At 41.1% G+C, this 27,998-nt stretch overlaps 1 pseudogene; it reads left to right on the forward strand.

Moving 5' to 3' along the window:
- LOC101615448 overlaps window positions 1-12,142 on the forward strand; it is a 111,473-nt pseudogene extending 99,331 nt beyond the window's left edge.
- The last annotated feature ends 15,856 nt before the right edge of the window (window positions 12,143-27,998 follow it).

The raw sequence follows: 27,998 nt of genomic DNA on the forward strand, positions 1-27,998 counted from the left end.
GTGTGTATGTATGTATGTATGTATGTATGTATATTCATTCCTTCAGACCAGAACTCGGAACCTTCAGAGACTCCAAAGCAAGGCATGCATAACTATTCGACACATTCACAAGCACCATCCAAGAAGATCTTTCCAATGCCTCTGTACACTGGAATGATTTGTAAACAGCCTCTCAATAAGTTTCCTCAGTAGAGCTAAGTATCATCTAAGTAGTGTAAAGTTTTACACTATGAACAAAAGGCCTCAAGGTTTGAGTGTAACTAAAATTCTGTTAGCATCGCGTCTCTCTTCAAAGATGAGTTTTAAGCATATGTGTTTAATCTGCTAAAATCAATAAAGACTGGAGAACCAATTCTGAAGTTGTGCAACAAGCAGACAAAAAGTGTTTCTTGGGAAATCAAAAGAGCTTGGTCAACTGGGAGGGCAGACACTCTGTTCTTGCATTGGAGCATCTCGCCTACCTCTGGGCCTCTGCAATGGGCTGCACGCCCTTCCAAACCCTCTTCCCCAGTCACATAGCTACCCGGGGTGTTCACTGCTTTTCAATCAACCCAAGAATCATTTCCTCTGAGAAGCCCTTCCCAACCGACCCAGGTGCTCCCGTGTAGCTGAGCTCCCGTTGCTTGCTTTCTTGTTGTCTGCACACCTGATGCCAGTCACAGGGGCTTTAACAGACAGTGTGTGCTTCTTTCCTAGAACATAAGCCAAGCCCTCAAGTGCGAGGAACAATGTTATTTGACTCTGTACCACCAGTTTCTCACTACACTGTACATGTATAGTCAATACATCTGAACTCATTCTGTATGGTTGCCAGTTCCTGGTATTTTCCTCAAATATACATGCGAGCATGCATATAGTTGTTGCAGTCAGGTTCACATTGCCGGTAGAAATCACCCAACCAAGAGCAGCTTGTGGGGAAAAAAGAGGTTTATTTTGGTTTACAGGCTCCAAGGGGAGCTCCACGATGGCCGGGGAAATTGACGGCATGAGTAGAGGGTGGACACCACCTCCTGGTGTACATCAGGTGTACAACAGGAACAGGAGAGTGTGCCGAACACTGGCATGGGGAAACTGGCTATAATACCCATAAGCCTGCCCTCAAATAAAACACTGCCTCCAGGATGCATTAATTCCCAAAATCTCCATCAGCTGTGAACACCTAAGCTTATGGGGGTCACCTGAATCAAACCACCACAATACTGAACCAAAAAATAATTTTAGACTTCAAGAAACATTTGAAAACACAATCTACCTACCACTCACATGTCCTTACCTAATGCTCCCATCCTACATAGCAAAGACTCAGTGACCAACACTGAGAAATAGACGATTGCACCATCATGAGAATTAAAGTATAGACTCAAGGTTTAGAATTTTGGACCTCATCCATTTTTATGGGAACAAAATCTTTTTTTATTTTATGATTAATCTTGAACATAGCATTGCAACTTTCTCCCCCAAACTGTAGTAATTTCTCTTTCCTTATTTGACATGCTTACTGGGCAGGTACTTGGCAGAAGTTTCTACCATCAACGTGTGGTAGACACATCGCATCACAGCAGAGGTTACATAACTGCTACCGTGATTCATTCTCAGTGACGTTAATCTTGATGATCACCTGGTTTATGTGGCAGCTTCCAGGCTTCATGTTGTCATTGCAGTTATGAACATCGCTCCGTCCTAACAATAACAGGATCTTAATAAATATTTCCTTCATTTATTCAACAGTAGTTGACTATAAACCAAAGAGATCTATTCCAGATGTAGAATACCGTGCATTTTTTTTTTTTAGAGCCCAAATCATTTTCTCAAGTAGTTTATGTTCTAGTAAGGAAGGCTTACAGTATACAAGGTAAACAGAATATGGGCTAGATAGTGGTAAGTGGTAGAAAAATGAAGAGAGATGAGACTTGGCATGTTAGGTCAACTGGTCAGAGACGGCCTCCTGAGGAGTGACAGACAAAGGGACAAGGACAGATCATGTATAAAAATGGGACACTGATCCATAACTTGCAGCAACCAGCCTTGACAAGCCACACCAAATCTTTAATGAATAGCCTAGTAAGTCTGCCTCCCATCTCACCAGTGAGATTGTAAGAACCCAGGCTGTTGCCGGTTGTAGGAGCAATCCAGGAAGTCAGGCATTATTTATTTATTTATTTTCTAATGGCCAGGACTTGGTCTTGGTCATGACTGATAGCTTCCTTCTTCTTTTTTGTTTTTTCTTTTCTTTCTCTCCCCACCCCTCTTGGTTTTTCAATGTAGGATCTTGCTCTAGCCCAGGATGACCTGAAATTCACTATGTAGTCTTAGGCTGGCCTCAAACTCACAGAGATCCTCCTACCTCATCCTTCCCGAGTGCTGGAAATAAAAGCGTGCTCCACCACGCCCAGCTCACTTCCTTCATTTATGTCCCTGCCTCTGATGTAGGACCAACCAGCCAGCCAGTGATGTACTAATCCCATGTGAAAGTTGGCTCTTCAGCCAACCTGTCCCCAGCTGCCCCACACCTATTGCCTCTAGTCCTGACACACCTGATGACTTCCCCATTCCCCAGTCCTACTCCTGCCATTGACTCTCTGGCAAATGATGAACGATGTTGGCCAGGACCCTTGTCATGGCATGCTCAGAACAAATGGCCATCGCCTATTCTCATTTGGTTGGTCTTCACTTATTTCCACAAGAGGTAAACTTGAGCAGCTTTAGGGCCATGATATTGGGCAGACCATGGCAGGGGGAGACAGAAGTAAGTTCAGATAAACCATAGAATGGGAATAGATCAGAAGCACAAAGGAGTGGAAAGGGGACCAGATTGTGTACAGAACCCTGCAACTCGTGGAAGGAGTTCCAGAGTCGAAGCTGCTTCCCAGCCCCCTGCTGTCCTGCCCAATCATCTCAGGAAGCTATCCAGCAATCACTTCAAACTCTAGATAGACCTGAAACTGTGATGTCAATTTTTCTTAAGTGCATTAATTAAAGTCAAACATTTTAAAGCGTATGAAAGTGTAGGCTTTCTGGTGAGGCAGTTGCCTTTGAGTTGAAGCAGCTATATGGGGCAGTTGTGGTTTGGCTGGTTTTGAGTCATTTATTGTTCCTGTAAGCAACCACAACCCCTCTCTGTAAGTAGCCCCAATAAACTCATTGGTTCACAAAAACAAAACAAAACAAAACAAAAAAACACCAGCTATGATATCAAAGTTTACTGCTCAACTAAATCAAAAAGAAAACAGGAAAAGCCAGATTCAATGAAGTTTCTGGTCGTAAAATTTAAAAAGCTGGGAATAAAGTGCACAGTGAATTCCAAGCACCCCAGTGTAAGACTCCAGAAAGAACTCACAGAACACAGTAGTTAGCAATCTGGCAAAGGTAGACCTCATACATACCTATCTGGTGGAGGCAACAGGGAACTCACATTCCAAAGCACAGTCTTCTCTCACTCAGTTAAGGAAGAGCTTAGGAAAGAATTCAGAGTACCCGCCAGCTACACATTTGCATCAAAGTCCTTTAAAACTAGCTGTGAGAGCAAACAAACTGTTTCAGCAGGTGGAAGGACAAAGGGTGTAGTCCGATAGAGAAACCGTGTTATTTGCATGAACATACACACCCTGGAGTAAGTTATTTGTTCAAACCTCTATAGAGATCCACTGAGCAAACAGACCAAAGCAAAATGCAAAATGGAATGGCTTCCATGCACACACCCTTTCTGTAAAGCAGATTATAATTCCTTGAAGCACTGGGCGGAGTTTCAGAAAGTCTCTCAAAGAGATAACATGGAACACAGAGGTTTTCTTCTGAGGATCAAAAATACTCACAAGGTCATTGAGTCTAGTCCACCTCAGGCCAGCAATATAATTACCACAGTCTGCAAAGAATGGGGAAAATGGCCAATGTTTTTCATGATTCATTGAGGCAGAAACATTTCTCTCTCTCTCTCTCTCTCTCCATATATATATAAATATATATATATTTATATGCATACATATATGTATGTATATGCTATATATGTATGTATATGTATATGCATATATATATTTTTTTAAATTTTTATTTATTTATTTGAGAGTGACAGACACAGAGAGAAAGACAGATAGAGGGAGAGAGAGAGAGAATGGGCGCGCCAGGGCTTCCAGCCTCTGCAAACGAACTCCAGACGCGTGCGCCCCCTTGTGCATCTAGCTAACGTGGGACCTGGGGAACCAAGCCTCGAACCGTGGTCCTTAGGCTTCACAGGCAAGCGCTTAACTGCTAAGCCATCTCTCCAGCCCGCATATATATATATTAATAAAAGCATAAAGCAAAGAGTTCTTTGAGAATAATAGTTTAACCCTTTTTTTTGCCAGTTTTATGCTTAATTGCTGTGTGATTGTATGGATAACATAAGATATATCTTGATCTATCTCCTCAAATATATAATGATATACCAAATTGAAAGAATAAATATATATTATAAAGGGGACTCATTAGATTGGCTAACAGTCTATGAGCTGGATGGCCCAACAATGGCTGTCTGCACACTGGAGAGTCTGAGAACCTGGCAGCTGCTCAGTCCATGAGACTTGATGCCTCAGCAGCCCCAATCTGATGCTGAAGGCCTGGAGAATTCCTGGAGAGCCACTGTACTTCAGTCCATGTTGGAAGGTGTGGTGGTTTGATTCAGGTGTCCTCCATAAACTTAGGTGTTCTGAACGCTAGGTTCCCAGCTGGTAGAGATTTGGGAATTAACACCTCCTGGAGGCAGTGTATTGTTGGGGGCAGGCTTATGGGTGTTATAGCCAGTTTCCCCATGCCAGTGTTTGGCACACTCTCCTGTTGCTATTGTCCACCTTATGTTGGCCAGGGGGTGATGTCCACCCTTTGCTCATGCTGTCATTTTCCCTGCCATCATGGAGCTTCCCCTTGAGCCTGTAAGCCAAAATAAACCTCTTTTTTTCCCACAAGCTGCTCTTGGTTGGGTGATTTCTACCAGTAATGAGAACCTGGCTGCAACAGTAAAGTGGTTCTGAGGAGTGGGCTTGCTGCTGCATACCTGACTGTGTGGCTTTGATCTTTTGGAGCTGATTTTCAAGAGGAATGTGGAAGGATTTGAAACCTTGGCCTAAGAGATGCCTTGCAGTGCTGTAAGTACAGCTTGATGGACTATTCTGGTCAGAGTTGAAAGACCTGAATGCAGTAAGAACTATGGATTGTGAGGTTTGGCTTATGAGGGTGAGAAAGCTTTATTTGGACTAGGCTAGCAGTTTGTGTAGGAAGCTTGTTGTTATGCCCATGTCCTGAGAAGTTGTGCAGGGTTGCTTTGCATAGAAATGAACTGGTATAAGAAGAGGGACATGGCACAGAAAGAAAAATCTTTGGGTGAATTGCTGCACATTTAGCTGTAATTGAGAGATTCCAACCTTTAAGATAGGTCCAGCTGACCTGCACTGGGGCAATGAGAAGACTGTAGACCCTTTTGAAGGGGCCTGAGTGCTCAAGGAGTATCCTGTTCTAGAAAGTCTGATTTATTCCCCTCTGGATTAACAAATTTGCACCTTCCCTGGTATTGTGGAGTATCAGAAATGCAGGAAAGAGAGGGTCATTGAGTTTGCAACATGGGGTCTTGTGTTTTGGAAATGGCCATGGGGCCATGAGGATGAACCATGGATTCCAGTGGAGACCCAGTGGAGATGCCGGGACCACAAGATGGCTGCTAAGGAAGGCTTCCAGCCCTAATGAAGTTTTCTAGGACTCTAAGTAGCCTAGCTGGAGGGGTGGAATTGAAATGCCAGAGACTTATTGCTCTTATAATTATAAGACTTGGAGATTTGTCACTAACTAGAGCTGTTGGACTTGAAGCTACAGAATTTGATGTTTGCCTTCATTGTTTTAAATCTTGTATTGGTTGAATATTTCCTTGTTATGCCCAGTGCCAATTTATGCAATGTGAATGTTTATTCTGTGCCATTCTGGTTTTGGGGGGCATTTTTTGCTATTATGGTTCAGTTAAAAGACCTTGGATTATTGGGATATATGAACATCATTGGAATTGATAAAAACTATGGGGACTTTTAAAGTTGGATGAATGCATTGCATTTTATATCATGGATGGCCATCAGTTTATGGGGGCCAGGGGCAGAATGTGGTAGCTTGATTCAGGTGTCCTCCATAAACTTAGGTGTTCTGAATGCTAGGTTCCCAGCTGATGGATACTTGGGAATTAATGCCTCCTGGAGGGAGTGCATTATTGGGTGTGAGATTATGGGTGTTATAGCCAGTTTCCCCTTGCCAGTGTTTGGCACACTCTCCTGATGTTATTGTCCACTTTATGTTGGCCAGGGGGTGATGTTCACCTCTGCTCATGCCATCATTTCCCCTGCCATTGTGGAGCTTTCCCTCAAACCTGTAAGCCAAAATAAACCTCTTTTATTCCCAAAGATGCTCTTGGTTGGGTGATTTCTACCAGCAATGAGAACCTGACTGCAACAGATGGCTACAGAAGAAGATGGGTTCCTAACGAACTGTTCTCTGTATGGATTTTTACCTGTTCCCCCGGGGAGAATTCATGTCTGGTACTAACTAGGTAATCAAAAACCTATGGCTGGAAAGGCCATGCACTCCAGTGATGGGGAGTTACTGTGATTGCTCAGCTACACGGATGTGTGGTGCCCATTGAACTACCCTCTCTATATTGATGTTGATGCCCATAGATTAATGCTGCTCTTGCATCAGTCAGAGAAGCCGCTTTTTGTGGCAATGACTGGGAAGACTCAAAACTTGTCGAAGTGCTGAGTATCAATGACTTGTGTGCTCAGCACTAAACGAGACATCTATATTACCTCATCCAAGGCAAAGGGAACATTGTGGAGGAGGGGATGGAAAGGATGTAAGCATCAGCAGATGGGAATTAGTGTTTGGAACTTTGTCTTCTTCACACCAAGTGGCTTTTGCATTGGTGAACCTGACAGCGCCTGTCATGACCTGCAGAATATTTGTCCCCATCACTATTTCACCATAGATAGAGGAGGGCCAAAAAAAGTCCACCAGAGTTGAAGAAGGATTAGTTGGGAAGCAGGGGCTCAGTGGAAAGGGAATGATGGACAAAATAAAAAGGAATGGGAGGGGATTATGATCGAAATACATTAGGTACATGTACAGAGATTATCAACCAAAAAGTTTCAAGAAAAGGAGCTGAGTCCTGACGTCAGTGACGGATGGTACCAACAGTGTGGACACACTCCCCAACAAAGCGCAAAGGTAAGCGGGAGAAGGGAGCCGCTGTCACTTCAGACTTTGTTATGTCTGGGCTGTGGCTTGGTGGGGGGGAGGGCTGCCTGCTCTTCAGAAGGGTCTTCTTCCCCCTGCAATTACTCCTTTCTGGATACTCCCTCACAGACCCACCCAGGGGACATGTCTCTTTGTTCTTTTTATGTTTAATATTTTTTTATGAGAGAGAACGAGAAGGAGAGAGAGAGGAGGCGGAAAGCACTAGTGTGCCAAGGCTTCCGGCCACTGCAATCAAACTCCAGATCTGTGCTCCACCTAGTGTGCATGTGCAACCTTGCACTTGAGTCACCTTGTATGTCTGGCTTATGCAGGACCTGGAGAATTGAACATGGATCCTCAGGCTTCACAGGAAATCTCTCCAGCTTTCTTAGACTGTTCGTGATCTAATAGAACTGGCAATCAAGATTAACTATCATGTATGTATATATGCATGCATGTATGCATGTATATATGGATATATGATAGTTTTGTTCATGCATACATGATAATTTTATGCATGGAATATATGATAGCTTTATATAAGTGAATATTATACACACACATATGAATAAAACACAATACTTACAAAATAATCTAGTGCAATGTTGGAATATATAGATACTTAGTAAATTTTTGTTCTGTAAAGTCAAAAGAGCCAAGTATGTAACTGTCTGATCACTTCCTGGATGATGAATAATTGTGACCTGTCAGCACACTATCTGACAGGAATACTCCTTTGAATATGAACAGTAGTAGTACCTTGAAAAAAAATCAAGAACAAAATGCTTCATAGATGATTAGTACAACTTCATTATTATAACCAAGAGATACCAGAGTTTGCTTCTTTGTGTCTGGTATTTAAGAGGGATACAAACTATGCAAGCTGCCTTTTAAGTTCAATCCTGGTTCAGGCTTCCCTTCCAGCCTCTTCACTTCCAGAAAACCACAGTCCCCAGGACTCAGAAAGCCGGAAGTGGCTGCTTCTGACACTTTTCAATGCCAATTATAAAGCTCATTTGTAGTCTTCATTGCTTTGAAATCTGATCTAAAAATTATAAAATGCCATAATTATATAAAATTATATATAATATAAATTATTTAGAGAGTGATGTGCATGTTCTCTCCATGATATGTCTCATTTTAATCATCTCAGGTTCAGTGGTGTACAGGCATCTCCTTTGAACTGCTCTTTTATGATCAGACAAGACGGGCTGTACTCAAGGTGGTACAGGCCATAGACATTTACCACACTTAACAGTAGTTACATATTATTGTATAGTTTTTTTAAGCACAATAAAATGTTTATGTTTTATTTATATTGTAATTTTAAACATGTGTATGCATCTTTATCACTAGGAAATCTTTTTTGTCTTTTTACTTTTTTTCTTTACTAATTTTTTTCTTTTTGGTCCAGTTTATTTTTATTTTTTATTCTAAGAACGGTAATTTTAGTAGCACTTTGACTTTCTATCGCAGGGTAAAATTGTTACAGTTTTAGCCGGGCATGGTGGCACACAACATTAATCCCTACCTCTGGTAGGCAGAGGTAGGAGGATCACTGTGAGTCCAATGCCAGTGTGAATTTTAGGTCAGTCTGGGCTAGAGTGAGACCCTACCTCAAACAAAAAGACAAAACAAAACAAAATGTTGTTGTTGGTTACATGTGAATATTTTTATACTGGCAAGTAACTCTGGTGTGCAGTACACACAGAAATACCCACATCAATCCATCCATCCATTCATATTCTTAGGCCTCTGGCTCTGACTGGCCTATAAAAAACTACTGTGCTCCTATCTCTTAGTCTCTATCAGAATTAAATAAAAAAAAATCAGCATAAAAAAGTTGGTAGCTTTTATATATGCCAACAACTAACTTGCTTAGAAAGAAGCTAGGGAGGAAAATTCCATTCATAAAAGCTTCAAAAAAGATTTTTACAATATTTTGTTTGTTTATTGATTTGAAAGGGCATGCCAAGGCTGCTAGCTCCTGCAAACAAACTCCAGCTGCATGTGCCACCTTGTGCCTCTGGCTTACATGGATTTTGCAGGCAAGGGCTTTAGCCACTAAACTATCTCTCCAGCCTTCAAAAAAGATTTTTAAAAAATACTTAGGATTAAATTTAATCAAGGAGATTAGAGACCTCTACAATAAAACTTTGAATCAATAACAACAACAAAAAATTGAAAAACACACTGAAAAGATGGAAGGACCTCTCATGCACACTGGATTGCTACAATTAATACTATTTTTCAAAAGCTCTATTACTAAAAGTAACCCACAGAATAAATGCAAACTCCATCAAAAATTCAAACTATATTTTTCACTGAACTAAAAAAATAATCCTAAAATTCTTATGGAAACACAGAAGATCCTGAATAGATAGAGAAATTCCAAGCACGATTCTAGAAGTATCATAATATTTGGTCTCAAATTATACTATTGAGACATTGTAACAAAAACCGTATGGCACTGACACATAACAGACATGTAGACCAGTGGAGAAGCATAAAGAAACCAGACACAAACTCACACAGCTACAGCCACTGAATTTTTGAAAAATGCAGTAAAATTTGCACTGGAGAAAAGATGGCCTCTTCAAATATGATGCTGGAAAATTGTATTTCTACACGTTAAAGAATGAAACTAGACCCATGTTTCTCACCACTCCCTCATAAAAGTTCGTTCAAAACTGGTCAAAGATTGCAATTTATTACCTGAAGCTCTAAAATGGTGGCCAGCAAAAAATTAATAATAACAAGCTAAACACTAAAAGATAAAGACATGGGCAAAGATTTTCTAAAATGGATTTTCTGAGCAGGACAAGCGCAGAAAATCATACCGAGAATTGAGAAATACGATTCCATAAACTAAAAAGCTTTTGCATAGCAAAGGAAATCATTACTGGAATGGGGGAAATATAGCCTACATAATGGGAAAGATATTTGCATAATGGACCCTAGAAATGGTGTTAATGTTTAGAATAAACAGTGAACTAAGCCAATCCCAAGAAACAAATGTAACGTGGTTTCTCTCGTACTCAGAAGCTAGATTTAAGCATGAGTGCATGTGTGTGTATGTATGTATGTAGGTAATGTAAGTAGATAGTCGATCACGAGGGAAGAAAACGTAAGTGTTTGAAAAGTGGGGCATACAAAATAGAGTAAATGTGACAAGGGAACAGAAGGCAGCATTATTGGGGGAGGGGAGGAAACCAGCAAGAAGTGGGCAGGTGAGATGGGGGAGGACGGCGGGAGTAGGAAAGGTGAAGGAGGAGAACAAAGTAAAATGACATAGACCCAAAAATGCCACAATGCAAAGCTGGGCGCGGTGGCGCATGCCTTTGATTCCAGCACTTGGGAGGCAGAGGTCGGAGGACTGCAGTGAGTTCAAGACCACCCTGAGACTACATAGTGAATTCCATTCAGCCTGAGCTAGATTGAAATCCTACCTTGGGACCAAAAAAAAAAAAAACCCAAAAAACAAAAAAACACAATGCATTCCCTTGATTGCCTTGTATACTATATATTTTTTTTTTTTGAAATCAGAAAAATAAAGTTGAGAAACAGTGATAATATTAGCAGTCAGGGGATTTAACATAGCTACTGTAGGCATATCCCATATGCTCAAGGAACAGAGAAATCCATGAACATGTTACAAGGAGGGATGAAGGACAGAGCAGCTAGATACGACTGTATTCACAACTACTCACAGAACTGAGGGAAGAGAACTGCCTGGACTTCCCTCCCAACAAATTAACCGCTGTAACTTAGAAATGTAATGTCTGACATGAAAAATATTCAGCTAATAGGATTAAGAGCAGATTAGACATTGCAGAAGAGAGAAATTTGAATGCATAGCGACAGGAACCACCAACAATAAACACGAACAGATGTAAAGATTGCAGACTATTAACTGAACATTAGTCATCCCTGGAGACCATTTTCACTAATGAGAAGGCTGGATTACAAAAGAGCTTTTGAATGTCTTAGATAAGAAGAGTTACTGGGGGGCGCTGGATGCCAGGGAGGCTGCGCCTGCCTTAAGTACTGGGGTGGTCAGGCTAGAGTGGGCCTAAGGCGGGCGTGACTGGATCAGACCAAGAGGGCGGGGCAGGTGGCTCATCTTGAGTCTGACACACGTCCAGAGCTGGTCTCAACCATGGTCTGAGCACAGCAGAGGAGGAGGTGATGGGCCTATGTGCAGGGAGTTGAATGATGACACAAGAAGCAACTCCACATTTACCTACACTGGAGCTGAAAGGCACACAGTTGCTGAAAAGGTTGATACCATCTTAGAATTGTTGACACTCCCTCCATCATCACCTTGCAACATTCTGATAAGAGGAAGGACCGAGTAGAAATTTCTCCAGAGCAACTGTCTGTGGCCACAACAGAGGCAGAAAGGTTAGCTGAACTAACTGGTTGTCCCATGAGAGTTGTGGGCTGGTATCATTCTCACCCTCATATAATTGTTTGGCCTTCACAGGTTGATGTCTGCACACAAGCCATGTGCTACATGATGGATCAAGGCTTTGTAGGACTTATCTTTTCCTGTTTCATAAAAGATAAAAACACAAAAGACTGGCCAGGTACTGTACATTCGCTTTCAATCAATACAGGCTCAAAAGAGCTTAGGGTATGAGAGAATTAAAATCCCTATCCATATCACCATTGGGAAAGTATGCCTTGAGTCAGCAGTAGAGCTGCCCCAAATCCTGTGCCAGGAAGAACAGGATACCTATAGAAGGATTCACAGTCTTACACATCTGGACTCAGTAACCACAGATTGTGAAGTCATACGTCAGCAGTCAGTGGGTGGCTCTTACAACGGCTGGAGGACAGATTGGAGCAAAACCAGCAGCATTGGCAGGAGTTGTAACAAGAAAAGGAAGAGCTTATGTAAAGCAGGAGAAAAATGTGGGAAAATGAAAATACTCTGCATAAAACCTAGTAAGCTCAATCAGTTCTGAAGATGATAACGGAGGACTCACATGACCTGACTTCATGACTTATTACAAAGCTACAGCAATCAAAATGGAATGGTACTGGCAGAGGGAGAGACACATAGATCAATGGAATAGAAAGGCGAACTTAATCCCCAATAATATGCTGAATGAGTTTTGACAAAGCATGAAACTGTTCAACGAAGGGCAGCCTTTTCAGCAAACCAGGCTGAAGCAACTGAACCCCCACCGACTAACACAAGAAAAAGAAAAAGAACTTTAGCCAAAACCTTACATCTTCCATAAAAGTACTTCAAATGTGTCATGGATTTAAATGTAAGATGTAAAACTTTTAGCCAGACATGGTGGTGCACGCCTTTTGTTCTGGCACTTGGGAGGCAGAGATAGGTGGATCACCGTGAGTTTGAGGCCATCCTGGGACTATAAAGCTCCAGCTCAGCTTGGGCTAGACTGAGACCCTACCTCTGGAAAAAAAAAAAAAAAAATAGGAAGAAAATCATTTAAGAAATATCTTCAAGAGACAAAATTTTAAACTCAAAAGCACAATCCATAAGAAAAAGCAGCTAAATTGAACTTCAGCAAAATGAAACCTTTCATTCTGTGAAAAAAGTAAAGACAAGAAATTATTTGCAAGCCCTATAGTATCTGATCAATTTGGAAAACATAATGTACTCAAAATCTCAACAATAAATAACTGGTTAGAAAATGAGAAAAAAAAAAAAAACATGAACAGACATTTTCACCACAGAATATATAGTAGATAACTGATAATCACATGAAAATACATTGAACTTCATAAGTCACAGAAGAATGCAAATTAAGACTCCAATGGGGTATGCCATACATGGATTCGAATGGCTAAAAACAGAGTAGCTAAAATGCCAAATGATGTTGAGTATACAGACTATATTTTCCATATGTCAATGACAGGAATGTAAAGTAATACAGCCAGTTTGAGGAAAAGCTTAGAAATTTCTTATTAGGTTCAATATACACTAATCATATAGCCTAGCAGTTTCATTCCTGCACTTTTATCATTTATCGGTGAAAACCTGTGTTGGCACACACAAAAAAAACTTGCACAAAAATGTTCTGAGTAGCCTTATTTGTAATAACCCCAAACGGGGAATAACCCAGACATCCTGCAATGAATAAATGACAAGACAAACCTTCCCTACCATGGAATGCCACTCCACACTGGAAGGGCACTGTAGCCCTCACACCTACAACTTAAGTGGACCAGTGTTATGGTGAATGAAGAAAGTTTGCTTCAAAGATCATGAGCTGTATGGCTGCATTTATGCAACATTATTGAAATGTCAGAATTACGGAGAGGAATAACAAATTAATGCTTTTGGAGATACAGACTGGATGTTATGTGGCATATACAACTAAAGGGATGAAACAAGAGGTCCTTTGTGCTGAGCAAATAGTTTTGTATCTTAATCCTAGTGCCAAAACTGTGTAAGTCAGTACAATATAAATCAATGCATGCAAAATCTGGCAAAACTAAATAAAGTCTGCAGTCTACTTAACAGTAAAAAGAAGAAGAAGAGTTATTGGCTCAGTATGCTAGATGTTAGACCTACATTGAAGATGTTGGAGGCAGACACTGAGGCACTCAAACACCTACCAGACCAGACACCTAGAGGCTCCTAAGTGTCCATCACTGAAGTAGACTTAAGATGCTCCCAGCATAGCTCAGGGAATTTTGAGGAAGAGGAGGCGGAAAGATTGTTAGAGCCACAGGTTGGGACATTTTGCACAGAGACGTTGCCTCTCCTCCCTACCAAAATGCAAGACCCACAATCCCCATGGGGTTGACCTGCGTCCCCCAACGAGGAAGGCCTCTTCAAAAAGGGGCAGGGAGGAGGGAAAGGATGGTGCCAACATGTGTTGTTTACATATAAAATATGTCCATGGGGGGGAAAAAAGATGTTGGGAACATGCTTATTTCTCCTCTCATCTCTGCTTCCTCCTGAATTTTGGCTTCATTGTACTGAAAGGCTTTCCATGAGAAGGGAACGGCCTTTACACTTCCTGTGTGTAAACATCCTAGGAGAGAACAATTTCTTCTCAATGAGTATGAATTTTTCAATGCAGGGAAGGATTCTGGTTGGTCCCAATTGAGTCACAGTCTTTCCTGGACCAGCTCTTCTGATCATAGGGGTGAAGGATCTTGAAAGACCTACCTGGATCAGGTGCACACTCAAGCAGGACTCAGGGTTGACAGCATACAGGACCACTGGGAATAAAAAGAGAAAATCCATCTAAAGGAGTTAAGTGTATCAGGCAAATGAAAGCAACGTATGTTCAAACTACCACCCTTTACAGCAGTACCCACGCTCTTTTCATGCGAACTATTTCCCGCTGAAATGCTAAGCACTGAATTTCCAATTCATTTCCAAGCTGCGCCATCGTGTATGCCATTGTGTTGAATTTGTTATTTATCTCTTGTTCTGGCACCTGACAACTCATCCCTCCAGCTAGATATTAAGGCCCTAGCGAGCAAGTCGCCATGGCTTATATCTTTTTAATCTCTCCCAGGGGCTGGCAGAGTGTCTCTCAAATGGTAGCAGAATAAACATTTGTTTTCATGAATTTGCTACAAGAATTAGTCAAATATTCCCATTAAGCTAAGGAGAATTTGGACTGAGTAAACACTCAGCCTTATGTCATCATGCAAGAAGAATAAGTTGTTCACTAAAAACTAATTGGTAAACCAGGCATGGTGGCGCATGCCTTTAATCCCAGCACTCGGGAGGCAGAGGCAGGAGGATCACTGCCTCTTTCTCTCTCTGTCTGTCACTCTCAAAGAAATAAATAAAAATAAACAACAACAACAACAAATACAATTTCTGCTGGGTGTGGTGGCGCACACCTTTAATCCTAGCACTCAGGAGGCCGAGGTAGGAGGATCGCCTTGAGTTCAAGGCCACCCTGAGACTACATAGTGAATTCCAGGTCAGCCTGGGCTACAGCGAGACCTTACCTCAAAAAGCAAAAATAAATAAATCCACTTGCCAATGCTGGATAGATGGCTTAATAGTTAAGGCGCTTCCCTGCAAAGCCTAAGTACCGAGGTTCGATTCCCCAGCACCCATGTAAACTCGATGCACAAGGTGGCACATGTGTCTGGAGTTCATTGGCAGTGGCGAGAGGCCTAAGTTTAACAGATTGTTGCCAGAAGTCATGCAAAAGAAGACTCCCTCTTCCACTATACCTGGGCACACCAGATGTCTGGGACTCATGGGCACCCACCTTCTGAGCCTAGCTGCAGAAACCCCATAAAAGCCTCCAATAGCAAACAAATGTCAAGTGGTGGAACCCCATAGGTCACTGGCAAGCCCAGAGGCGAGGCAGGGCCCCCTCTTCCTGCAGCACCCCTGGCCTCCTCTGCTCGGGCCGCACCTCACTTCCTCCAGGCTGGGTCCTGACAGTCACTGAATATTCAGGAAGTCCTGCTCTGTCTCCATCACCTGCTTGGGACTGCAGTAACTTCCTCACAATCCAACAATTCCCCTCATCAGTCTGAGCTGCTTTCTCTTGGAGTCAGCTGCACCTTCTGGCCCTTTTAATGGACCACTGTTTTCAGGAAGGGGAGAAACAAAACAAACAACAGCAACAAAATGATCACCAAGGATTCTGCACAGCACAGGGGCCAGGTCTGAAGGGGTGTGGGGGGGGGGGCGGGGGGTTTCCAGCACCTCCTTGCACAAAGGTCTTCTGTCTCTCTCCCAGCTCAGTTGCCTCAGATTAAAATGCGAAAGTATAATTCTCCTGCCAACACTTTAATCCAGTTAGCCTGGGGATTACTGAAGACCCAGTTCCTCTCCCTGCTCTGTAATTGCTTCTCTCTAAATGGTCTCCTCCCTTGTATGACTCCAGTGCTCATGTTCACCTTGCGTGATTTCAGCTCAGCACAGAGGGAAAGACATCTCCAAGGTAACACTGGCTGCAATGGGGTGTGTGTGTGTGTGTGTGTGTGTATCCCAAATTCCTGCTTTTACTTAAGCTAAGAGGAAATGTATCATGAGCCACAAGGGAGAGAGGTATGATATGGATGTGAATGGCTTAGGAAAACAGCCTGAAAAAAATCTACCTTTCTTCTTAACAAGAGTACTGCAAAGTCAGAGGGAATGCTTTCATGTGTGCTAAATATGTGAATAAAGATTGGACATTTTTTTTAAACAGAAGCACATTACAAAGATTTCCGAAATTTCTACTTTAGTTACTTGACTCCAAGGCCTTTGTTAATATTTGAAGTAGTAATAACCAGAGAGAATAGTCAGTTGCCCTGTTCTTATTCCCTCTAAGGACAACATTGTTCCTTGTTCATGTCTGCCTAATTCCCCAAGGCTCTTAACATATTAGCTCTTGTTCTCTCTTTGTCCCAGGTCCAATGTTCCACAGGTTTTACCTCCCAAATTGCCCCTAGCTGGAGACAGTGTATCCAAAACACTTGAGTCTGGGGGTTTGGAGAGATGTCTTAGCAGTTAAGCTGCTTGCCTGAGAAGAACCCAGGTTTGGTTCTTCATGTCCACGTAAGCCAGATGCATATGGTGGTGCATGTGTCTGGAGTTAGTTTGCAGTGACTAGAGGCCCTGACATGCCCCTTCTCACTCTCTCTCTTTGTCTCTCCCTCTATCTCAAATATATAAAAATAAATCATAAAATAAAGTTAAAAATAACTCAAGTCTGGGGAGAGGGGAACATCTGATTTAAACTACCACAATAACTACAGGTAAGAAACAGCCTTCCTCCCAGGTAACCTTCTGAGCATGGACTTTATTGGTTCAGCAAAGGAAATGATGTCATCCCTGAACTTGAGGAGGCAGCAAGGAATCTGCAGTCTAGCCTGTGCAAAAAAAAATCAAATAAACACGAAAGAGACCAAGAATCAATTCCTGATATTGCTGACTTCCTTCATGAACCAGAACAAGGGAAGTGAACTGTCTTATTTATTCATCTTCATAGAGTACCTGTCAGTGTGCATTTTATTATAATGTTGTGAATATTTTAGAAGATTTTAAAAATATTTATTTATTTATTTGAGAGGGAAAAAGAAGGAGAGAGAGAGAGAGAGAGAGAGAGAGAGAGAGAGAGAGAGAGAGCATGCCAGGGCCTCCAGCCACTGTAAATGAACTCCAGATGCATTCACCGCATGTGCATCTGGCTTACGTGTGTCCTGGAGAGTCAAAGAGGGATTCTCTGGCTTTGCAGACGAATGCCTTAGCCGCTAAGCCATCTCTCCAGCCCTAGCAGATTTTTTTTTTTTTTTTTTTTGCAGATTTCATATTTACAGAACCTGGTACAAAGGTAATCACATTGACATTGGAAACGTGCTGCTCACCTGGTTTCCTAACTGACCCCAGACATGTTTGCCTGCATTAGTATTTTGAGTGTCATAATATGCTTGAAAATAGACAAAGCAGTTTGTTTTATTAAACTGTAAAGACAGTGGGTGACATCTTATTACAGTAGCAATGTTTTATTTCCATCAACAGTATTTCTATAGTAGCAGCAATTTTCATTTGTACCTGCATTACATGAACATTGTTGACATGGTCTCTCATCAGAAGGTATGTGGAGAAACCAAACAGCATTAACAACTAGATGTTCCCAGTGCATGACAGTAAGGGACCATTCCAAAATCTTGGAAAATCAAATCATAGTGTCTGGGCTTTCTAACTACTGTTTTCTTTCTTATCCAAATGATCCACATAAGTGACCATTAGGACACATGAATCAAAATCAATGCAACATTAACTCAGCCAAGACAAAAATAGGATTGAATTAAGTAGCTGATGTGGCAAACTAATGGGAAACACGTGAGAAGTCATCCAGACACAATGAGGTTACTCCTTTCCTCTATCCACTCGCCAGATGCTGAATATTATAGTGTGATGCTTTTTTAAAAAAATCTTTCTTGTATGGAACAGGAATTGATGACACTAAAACCTATCAACTCTGAACTGTTCAGTAAATGGGAAAGTCAGCTATGGCTCATTGGGTCAGATGCCAGTGAAATGATTATTAGTGCCCTTGCAGTGGAGATCAAATCACAGGTAGATGGAGTGAACTCAGGTTCCTTGTAGACAGCATATACAGGGCCCTAGAGATGTGCTGATGCTAAAAGGGATGCTCATCATTCATTGTAGTCCTCAGCACACACAGAGAGAGACAGAGAGAAAGTGTGTGTGCGCGTCTGAGAGAGAATGGGCGTGCCGGGGCCTCCAGCTGCTGCACATGAATGCCAGATGTATGTGCCACCTCATGCCGTTGGCTTATATGAGTCCTGGGGAATCCAACCTGCGTCCTTTGGCTTTGCAGGCAAGCTCCTTAACCATTAAGCAATCTCTCCAGCCAAATTCACTGTGATTTTTCAGATCAATAGAACATGGAAGTTTGTTGATCCTAAAGGCTGTGACTATGAAATAAGCAACAGTTTTAGGTCTCTTGAGTTGCACAAAGAAAAAGAAATACATTGACAACAATAAATCATCCTTTCCATTGAGAATCCAACCAGAAGAATGATATCAAAAGTATCAATGTAAACTCCCAACTCTTCACTTTTTATAAATTGTGTGTGTGTGTGTGTGTGTGTGTGTGTGTGTGTGTGTGTGTGTGCGCGCGTGCTAGGGGGGTGGCGCAATTCTGTGGCATGCATGTGAACTGAGAATGATGGCATGGTGTTGGTTCTCTGCCTTTGTCTTGCTTGTGACATTCTCTGGCCGTCTGCAGTTGAGGTCAGTCTACTAGTCCTCAAGGATCAGGACTCCCCTGGCTTTGCCTCTCATTGCCATAGGTGTTGGAATTGCAGACAAGTGCTTTGCTTTGCATCCAGCTTTCTGTGAATCATTATTATTTTACTTATCTCTATTTTAATAATTTAGAGATTTAGAGTTATAAGCTTCCCTCTTAGGATTACCTTCATTGTGTTTCATAGGTTTGGGTATGTTGTGCTTTCATTTTCATTTAGCTCTAGAATTTTTTAAAGTTTCTTTCCTGAGTTCCATATCCCATTTATCCTTCAGCGGTGTATTGTTCAATCTCCATGAGTTTGCAGCTTTCGGTTGTCTGTCTTGTTGATTTCTAGCTTTATTGCACTTTGGTCAGAGAAAATACAAGGAGTCATTTCACTTTTCCTAAACTTGTTCAGACTTGCTCTGTCTTAACATATGATCTATTTTGTAGAGCATTCCATAGGCAGATGAGAAGAATGTGTGTTTTGTAATGTTTGGATAAATGTTCTATAAATGTCTGTTAGATTCATTTGATCTATTAGGTTCTTTAACTCTCTTGCTTCTCTATTTTCTGCCTGATTGATCTATCTATTGGTGCAGGTGGGGTCTTTACGTCACCCATGATTATTGTGTTGGGATTTATATCTGATTTCATATCTTGTTTTATAAAATATATTTTGTTTTATAAAATTATTAGTGTACCTATGTTTGGTGTATATATGTTTAGAATTGTGATGTCCTCTTGAATTGTTAACTTGATTGGTATGAAGTAACATTCTTTATCTCATTATTAATTTTGGTATGAAGTCTATCTTTTCAGATAGTGGAATAGGTAACCTGCTTCTTTCCTAGTTCCATTTGTTTATAGTATTTTTTTTTCCTATCCTTTCACCCTAAGTCAGTAGAGTCTTTGAGCATTAAATCAATAGCAAAACCAAGTACAGACATAAAGAAAAAGAAGAAAAGAAAATTTTAGACCAACATCCCTAGTGAGCATAAATGCAAAAATTGTCATTAAAATTATTTTAGTTTCTTGAAACCAGGAAAGTATGAATGCTGTTCTCTGATCAAGGCTGCTAGTCTATGTTTATGGATTGGGAAGTTGAGGCCATTAATATTCAGAGTTATTATTGAAAAGTGTGTCTTAATCCCTTATCATATTGATGATTTTTATACAGTCTGGTATTTTCTTGGACTTTGTTTGATCGGTAGGTGTTTTAGCTTAGATAATTGTTTTGCTTCCCCGTAGCTTCTTGAATGTGTTTATTTTTATTCTTCAATGTAGAGTATTTCATTCTATACTGTAAGACTGGTTTAGTGCTCAATAATTCCTTTAGCCTGCCTTTCTTTCTTTCTCTCTCTCTTTCTTTCTTTCTTTCTTTCTTTCTTTCTTTCTTTCTTTCTTTCTTTCTCTTTATAATAGAAAACTCTTCCTTTCCTTCTATTATAAGAGATAATTTTGCTGTGTAGTTTGGGTTGTCTGTTAGATTCACTTGATCTACTGTGCTCTTCAACTCCCCTGCTTCTCTATCTAATTTCTGCCTGATTGACCTATACAGATAGACACAGAGAAAAGGCCAAGTGCACACAGACAGAAAGGTAACCATGAGCATGTCCATCAGAGAGGCTTTAAGAGCAACCCCTACAGGCCTCGACCTCAGGCTCAGGCTCAGAGCCACAACTGGCTCTACACTACAGCACAGCAATAGATTCCTGCGCGTGAATCCTCCCCCACCCCATCTGTAGTATGTGGCATTAGAAGCCCAAGAAACAGATATAACTCCAACTCCAGCGCTTTCCTCATTTTCTAATTAGGCCTTTCATCTCAAAGCTTTTACCTGTCTGTGACATGATCATGGTTAGTTCCTCACTACCTGACAGTGATGCAGGCGCTGTATAGCAAGCTCTCTGGGTTCCTGGGGTGTGTGGAATGACTGCCTGCTATTTATTTCCCTCATTTCTGAACACTCAAAACCAATGTGTCTACATTTTCCTGTCTTGTCACTCTAGTTGAATAAAAGCCAACATACTAAAAAGAAAAAAAAAAAAGCTAAAATGAGTAAGAGGTCACAAAAATGGAAGCTCAAAATAAATATTCATTAGATACTAGTCAGGTGTTATTTTCTTCAAGATTGCATGTTGTATATTTCACTTAAAGAATATGCTTTTCATATAGTCTGCTGATATGTTTTAATATATTCCTTATCCAAGATATAGAACAGCCCAATTAATGGTTAAATCTGTCTGTACTATATAGTGAGTTGCTGTAACTCAATCTCATTACTTTGTATAGGTAACAATAGTTGATACCATCATTCTTAGGACTCCATTTCTCTACTCAATCTGTCATGCACATGTTTACATATTGTATCCAGTTGAAAATAGAAATTAGTAACAGAGAGTAGTAAATAAAATATATCTTGAAAATTACTGTAGATATTTTTTCTACTGACTCAAATAAAAAACTCTCAGCCTTGGCTTCAAGATGAGACTGTAGGTTGCTCTCCATCCTGGATAGAAGGGAAAAACCTAAGTGGGTTTTAAATTATTAAAGGGCCACCTTGTACCAAGACATTCTAAGAAGCTTTTTAAATTATTGATGAGGGCATCAGATCCTGCAGTCTGGGTGGCATTTTTTTTAAATGAAGGAAATCCATGCTGGCTTTAGTTACTTTAAAATTAGACTCTGACCTTACTAAAGCCAGATCCTGGGCATTCAATAATCCAAAGAAGAAACAATGAATTGTATACTTCTCAACATTCCAAATTTTGATCCTATAAAAGCAGGACTCCATACTGTTCTAGAATACCTCAATAAGAATACAGACGGTCAGGCTGGAGAGATGACTGAGCGATTAAGACACATAGCACACACAGGCAGGTCTCCACTCCCAGCCTTGCTTCATATTCAAAGCAAGGTGTCAAACTAAGATGAGGAACTCATGGAAGAAATGATAGGAGTTGTCTAGCACTTCACCATCTGAAAACCATCTGTTTGAAAGTCATGCTATTTTAAATGAAGGTTATGGTAGATATATTGCTTAGTGTTTTATTTACTAGAAAAAAGTACCTTTATATCCAGTTGACTTAAACTTCAGATCTTTCTTTTTAAAATATTTTTATGCACTTATGTGAGAAAGAGAAAGAGTGAGAGATAGCGGGCATGCCAAGATCTCTTGCCATTACAAACAAATTCCAGATGTATGCAACACTTTGTGCATCTGGTACAATGTGGGTACTGGGGAACTGGACCCAGACCCATGGACTTTGCAAATAAATGCCCTTAGTTGATGAGCCATCTCTCTAGCTCTAACATCAGAGCTTTTATTTTTTACTTATGCCCTGCACTGCTCCTAGGGTTAGAGCTGGCAGATAAAATATGCAGATTGTCCAGTTAAATTGGAATTTTGGTCCAAAAAATGAATAACAATTAATACTCTTCAAGTATAAGGCTATTCCAAACATTGTCTGGGACATATTTATACTAACAATGTAATTATTTATCTGAAATGAAAAGTTAACAGGTATGTATATAGTGTAACCATATGGGGTGTGTGTGTGTGTGTGTGTGTGTGTGTGTGTGTGTGTGTGTGTCTGCCTGTGTGCAGATGCACATGCATTGTGCACATACATGTGGAGGCCACAGGAAGACACTGGATATCCTCTGTTGCTTTTCTACTATAGTTCACTGAACAGAGTCACATATGCTTTGGGTTTGGTTTTGTTGTGGTTGTGCTGGTTTTTGTTAGAGTAGATGATAAGCAAACCCCAGTGACTGCTGTTTCCATGCACAGTGATGCCTAGCATTTTACGTGGGTACTGGGATTGGATTTGGGTCTTCATGCTTGTACAACAAACACTTTCCCTGCTGAGCCATCTCCCCAGACCCTGCATATTTTTTAACTGAACAGTTAAATTCACCTGCTGAGCAGGCTGAAGCTGCCACTGTAAGCTCTGAGGTTGGCTACAGGGGCTGGTGGTGAGATGTATTTGGAGCCACACCTGTGACTGGGGCCATGACCAATGCAGGATGAGCAGAGCGTGTGTGAAGGTAGTCGAGTTTCTCAAGGATGAGATCTGAGCTCTTCGATGCCTCTTCAACTCATTCTCAACTTAATAGATGATATTTATTTGTTTGTTTATTTGTTTATGAGAGAAAGAGAGTGGGCACACAAGGGCCTCTACCCATTGCAAACAAACTCTAGACACATGGGCCACCTTGTGCATCCAGTTTATGCGGGTCCTGGGAATGGAACTTGGGATCTTAGGTTTTACAGGGCAGCTCCTTAACTGAGAAGCCATTCCTCCAGCCCAAAATATTTTATTTATTTTTCATCTATCTATTGGAGAGAGAGATAGAGAGAGATAGAGAATGGGTGCACCTGGCCCTCCAGCCACTGCAAACGAACTCCAAACGCATATGCCACCTGGTCCATCTGGCTTACATGCATTCTGGGGAATTGAACCGAGGTCCTTTGGCTTTGCAGGCAAATGTCTTAACCACTAAGCCATCTCTCCAGCCCTTGATAGATGTTTTCGCCCAGAACTTAATAGCATCTTTGATGGGAAAAGATTCAAACACTTTGTATCTCCAAAACTTGACCAAAACTCCCTGAAAACACATTTATTGTTTATTGAAATTTTCAAGGACCCGAATTTCTCCAATGTTGAGTTCTCTGTTGGGGCGTGTCTCCCCTGCTTTTCAGATGGCCACTTCTCTATCCTAATTCCATATTCTGTATCCATAAAACACGCACTGTCTGGCTGTTGGCTGCAGCTGCCTGTTTTTGCATGCTTTGATTCAGTGTCCATTGAGGAATAGGCTTTTTGATCTTATTGGCATATTTGTCTTAGTTGCAGATCTGAGACAATTCCTCTTCAAGTCCTTGGAGCTCTGAGCTGTCAGATACCAGGGAAGGGGCTTCTCTACCCATTCTGGAGTTTCCTCCTCTTAGGAGCACACACAACCCCACCAGTCCTGACATAGCGCCAATGTAGAAACTCAGTTGAGCAAAGATACTTTCTCTCATTAGCTGACATCTATGTTCTCATACGTATGTAAGAGCGACTCTGGTGAACTGTACTTCAATTGTCTAAATATGAAAGCTCTACCTAGAGAAGAAGAAATTTGAACAGTGGAGATGATGTAATTTAATTGTCAAAGAAGTCTCTAAGCCACTGATCATAATGTCAAGAACTACTCTTTTTATATTTACCTATTTGAGAGAGAGAAAGAGGCAGAGAGAGAGACAGAGAGAGAGAGAGAGGGAGAGAGAGAGAGAGAAAAGGGGTGTGCCAGGGCCTTCAGCCGCTATAAACAAACTCCAGACGCATGCCCCACCTTGTGCACCTGGTTTACGTGGGTCTGGAGAATCAAACCTGGGGTCTTTGGCTTCGCAGGCAAATGCCTTAACTGCTAAACCATGTCTCCAGTCCCAAGAACTACTCTTGATAAGAGTGGTACCATTTAATGCTTGCTACCATAATCTGGAGCAGTGTCTTCCCTTGGGCCTTGGGTTCTGCTGTAATCCTCATAAAATCTACAGATATATATGTACACAAATAAAGAAAATTTTACACGAAAAACAGATACTAGAAAAACAAACACCAAAGTAGTTCACATTAGTGAAAAGATGAAGGAGTTAATAAGCCACTAAATTAGTCAGCCTTATTATCTGCATTAGTGGTTTCCAAACCTAAGTATGCATCCTCCAGAGGACATGAGGAAACGCAAATTGTTGGAGTCCATTCCAAAAGCTTCTGGGTCAGGAGGTGTGAGTGTATGTGTATGTTTATGTGTGTATATTCATATACATTTGTGAATGTGTGTGTGTGTGGGGGGGGAGTTTTCATTTCAAACAAGATCTTTGGTGACTCATGTTGCTGGTGATCAAGGGAATGCCTTTGAGAACCCTTACCTGCAATACCAGGAAACACCAAGTTGTGGTACTAAATCATGACTCCCTCCAGCAGTTCCTGAGATACTGATGAGGTAAAACATAGGTAATTGAATTTGGCTGAAAATGCTGGTTGAACGCTAAGGCAGATTATGCACACCTGACCCCAACTTCCCGGGAACCTATTTCTAGCTGGTTGGTTGCGATATAATGGATCACATGCAGAAAACCAACGTTGTACCACTTCCTCCTGCATATCCTTGAATTTTGAATCAAGACACCGTTCTGTGTTCTGCTGGTGGGCACATCTCCATTCATTACCCTTTGTGACCCAATGCTAAGCTTGCTGGGCTGTATAATTACAACCTGAGTAAAAAGCAGCAAAACTCTCCCTAACACCATCATTTGAAGCATAAGAATATTTTCTGGGGGTATTTTCTTTTCCACAATTCTTCCTATTTTCATTGACAGCTTCCTAATGAAATAGCAATCCCAATAGTTTATTAAGTTTAAAAGTTACCATGCATGCAAGATACTGTTTTTTTTTTATTGTTTGTTTGTTTTGAGATTGAGAGGTAGGGTTTCACTGTAGCCCAAGCCAGGCTGATGTGGATTTCACTCTGTAGTCTCAGGCTGGCCTCAGACTCACAATGATCTTCCTACCTCTGCCTTCCAAGTGCTAGTATAAAAGCTTCATTGTGATACTTTCATATAAGTGTGCCTGTCATTGCCTGTTGCTCCCATTTGCTCTCATCCCCCTCCCTTGCCCCCTCTCCTCCTGCAGGTTCCCTCCTGCCCCCAGTGTGAAGTCTTCCACTTTCAGGTCTCATCACACAATATTTCAAAGGCAGCATTAGAGTTGTTGTTATTAGTATTGTTCTTTCTCTTCCCTCTTCTTTTCCTTCCTTTCGTCTAACTTTGTAGTGCCTTGTGGAAACATGTTCCACAAGACTACAGTAGATCATACCAAAGAAATATTTACGCTGTAACTCAAAGTCACTGAGTGATCACAGAATATGCCACCCTGTGACTTAGACTGAAGGCAAGTTAGAAAAAGCAGATATAAGAAGAAAGAAAAAGAGAGGAAGAAAAAAAAGAAGGAAGGAAGGAAGGAAGAAAGAAAGACACAGGCAAGAAAAAAAGAGGCATAAAAGCCCCTCTCTTCTCTTGAAACTTCTCCAGAGGAACCTTAATTGTGAGTCTATGAATCACTAGTTTCCCATGCATTTTGTCTTGCACTGTTTGCTATGGCTGAAGATGCAGGCCCTTTCCTTTTGAAATGCTACTTCTCTAAACGTTGTTTGTGGAAAATGCTACACTAGCCAGCGTTATTTCCATCCACTTCCTTCAGTTGCTTCTCATTTTTCTGGGTTCTAACATGTGTTGTAAATTAATAAATCAGTTAATTTCCCCCTTCTTAATCTGTCTTTTGTTATGGGACCCCAGCTGAGAATTTAGCAGAGTAGAAGCAAAATGAGTTTTTCTATTCCACCACAGTTTTAGATCCAGTTAGTAAACTGCGGGTCTTGATTTACTGGGGTGCCTTTTAAAAAATCCACATTTAGGGCTGGAGAGATGGCTTAGCGGTTAAGCGCTTGCCTATGAAGCCTAAGGACCCCGGTTCGAGGCTCGGTTCCCCAGGTCCCACGTTAGCCAGATGCACAAGGGGGCGCACGCGTCTGGAGTTCGTTTGCAGAGGCTGGAAGCCCTGGCGCGCCCATTCTCTCTCTCTCCCTCTATCTGTCTTTCTCTCTGTGTCTGTCGCTCTCAAACAAATAAATTAAAAAATTTAAAAAAAAAAATCCACATTTAGCTTTCTCACTAAAATAACCTTTTCTTTAAGCATCATACTTTTGCCTTTAACATTTTTTAAAACCTAAATTTAAGCTTATTTTTTTAAATCTCTGAATTCAGAATAGCCATTTACACTATTTCCTTCTTAAAATGCAGAAAATCTTTTGTGGTTCAACTTAATGATTTTGTGTGTGTGAGCATGTGTGTAGTTTTGTGCTATGTGTGTGGAATATGCACATATGTGCAGGTGTGTATGTCTGTTGGTGCATATGCAAAGGACAAAGGATCACGTGTGATATGCCTCTCTTCATAACTCATATGCGTGTTTCCTGGAGGTTGAGTCTCTCACTGATTGTGAAGTCACTTTTTTCAGGAGCCAGTGACTCTCTGCTCTCTGCTCCTTGCAGGACTGTGTGCGCCTGTGTGCAGCTGTTTATGTGGGTGTTGGCAGTCTCAGGCTGGCCTAGGCCTTCCTATTTGCACAAGAAGTGCTCTTAGTATTGAGTTATCTCTTCAGGCCCCAAAGTAATGGTTGTTTTGACAGCCTGATGGTGCAAAACTGATGTATTTGATAGCAACTATATACTTCAAATTTTGAACTTAGCTCTTTCCTTGGACTATCATAGCTTGATGCTGAGCAGTGAGAAGAAACCACAACTTTTGGTTATTCCTGTGATTTCCTGGGGCTTCAACCAGCACTCGATGACCTGCTATGTTGCTAAGTTATGCTGCATAGTAAGTGCACTTTTTGACTTTTTGTGACAGGGTCTTACCATGTGGCTCAAGGTGGTCTTGCCTTCACCTTGTAAACCAGATTGATCTCAAACTCAAGATTCTTCTGCCTCAGTCTTTCAAGGACTGAGGCCACAGGCATGCACTGTTACTCACAGCTTTATTTCATACATTTTGGATGTACAGTATGTTTAAAATAGTTTCAACTTAAGATGAGTTTCATGTAAATTGAGGAACACCTGTATAATGGATTGTGTAATTTCATTCCTTCACACAGTCATCAGTCATCATGACATGCCTAGAGATTTTACTTTTATAGTTTTAAATGTAAGGACAAAGTCAGTCTCTCTCTCTCTTTCTCTCTCTCTCTCTGTGTATGTGTGTGTGTGTGCATGTGTATGCTGGGAAAATTATTAATACCTTTGGAATTCTAAGTGTCTTTGTTTATACTTCCAGTATTTTATGCTGAGCTTGGTTACTCCTTGCTATGGTGTGTGTGTGTGTGCTGGTGTTGTTGTTCGGGGTTATTAGTAGTTTAAAATGTGATTCATCTACTTTTCTATCAATATGCTAAGATTGGCTGTTCCTTCTTGCTATAGTTAGTTCCTACTAAGTTTCCAAATTGT

This window comes from Jaculus jaculus, chromosome 7 (genome assembly GCF_020740685.1).
Source record: "Jaculus jaculus isolate mJacJac1 chromosome 7, mJacJac1.mat.Y.cur, whole genome shotgun sequence".
NCBI lineage: Eukaryota > Metazoa > Chordata > Mammalia > Rodentia > Dipodidae > Jaculus > Jaculus jaculus.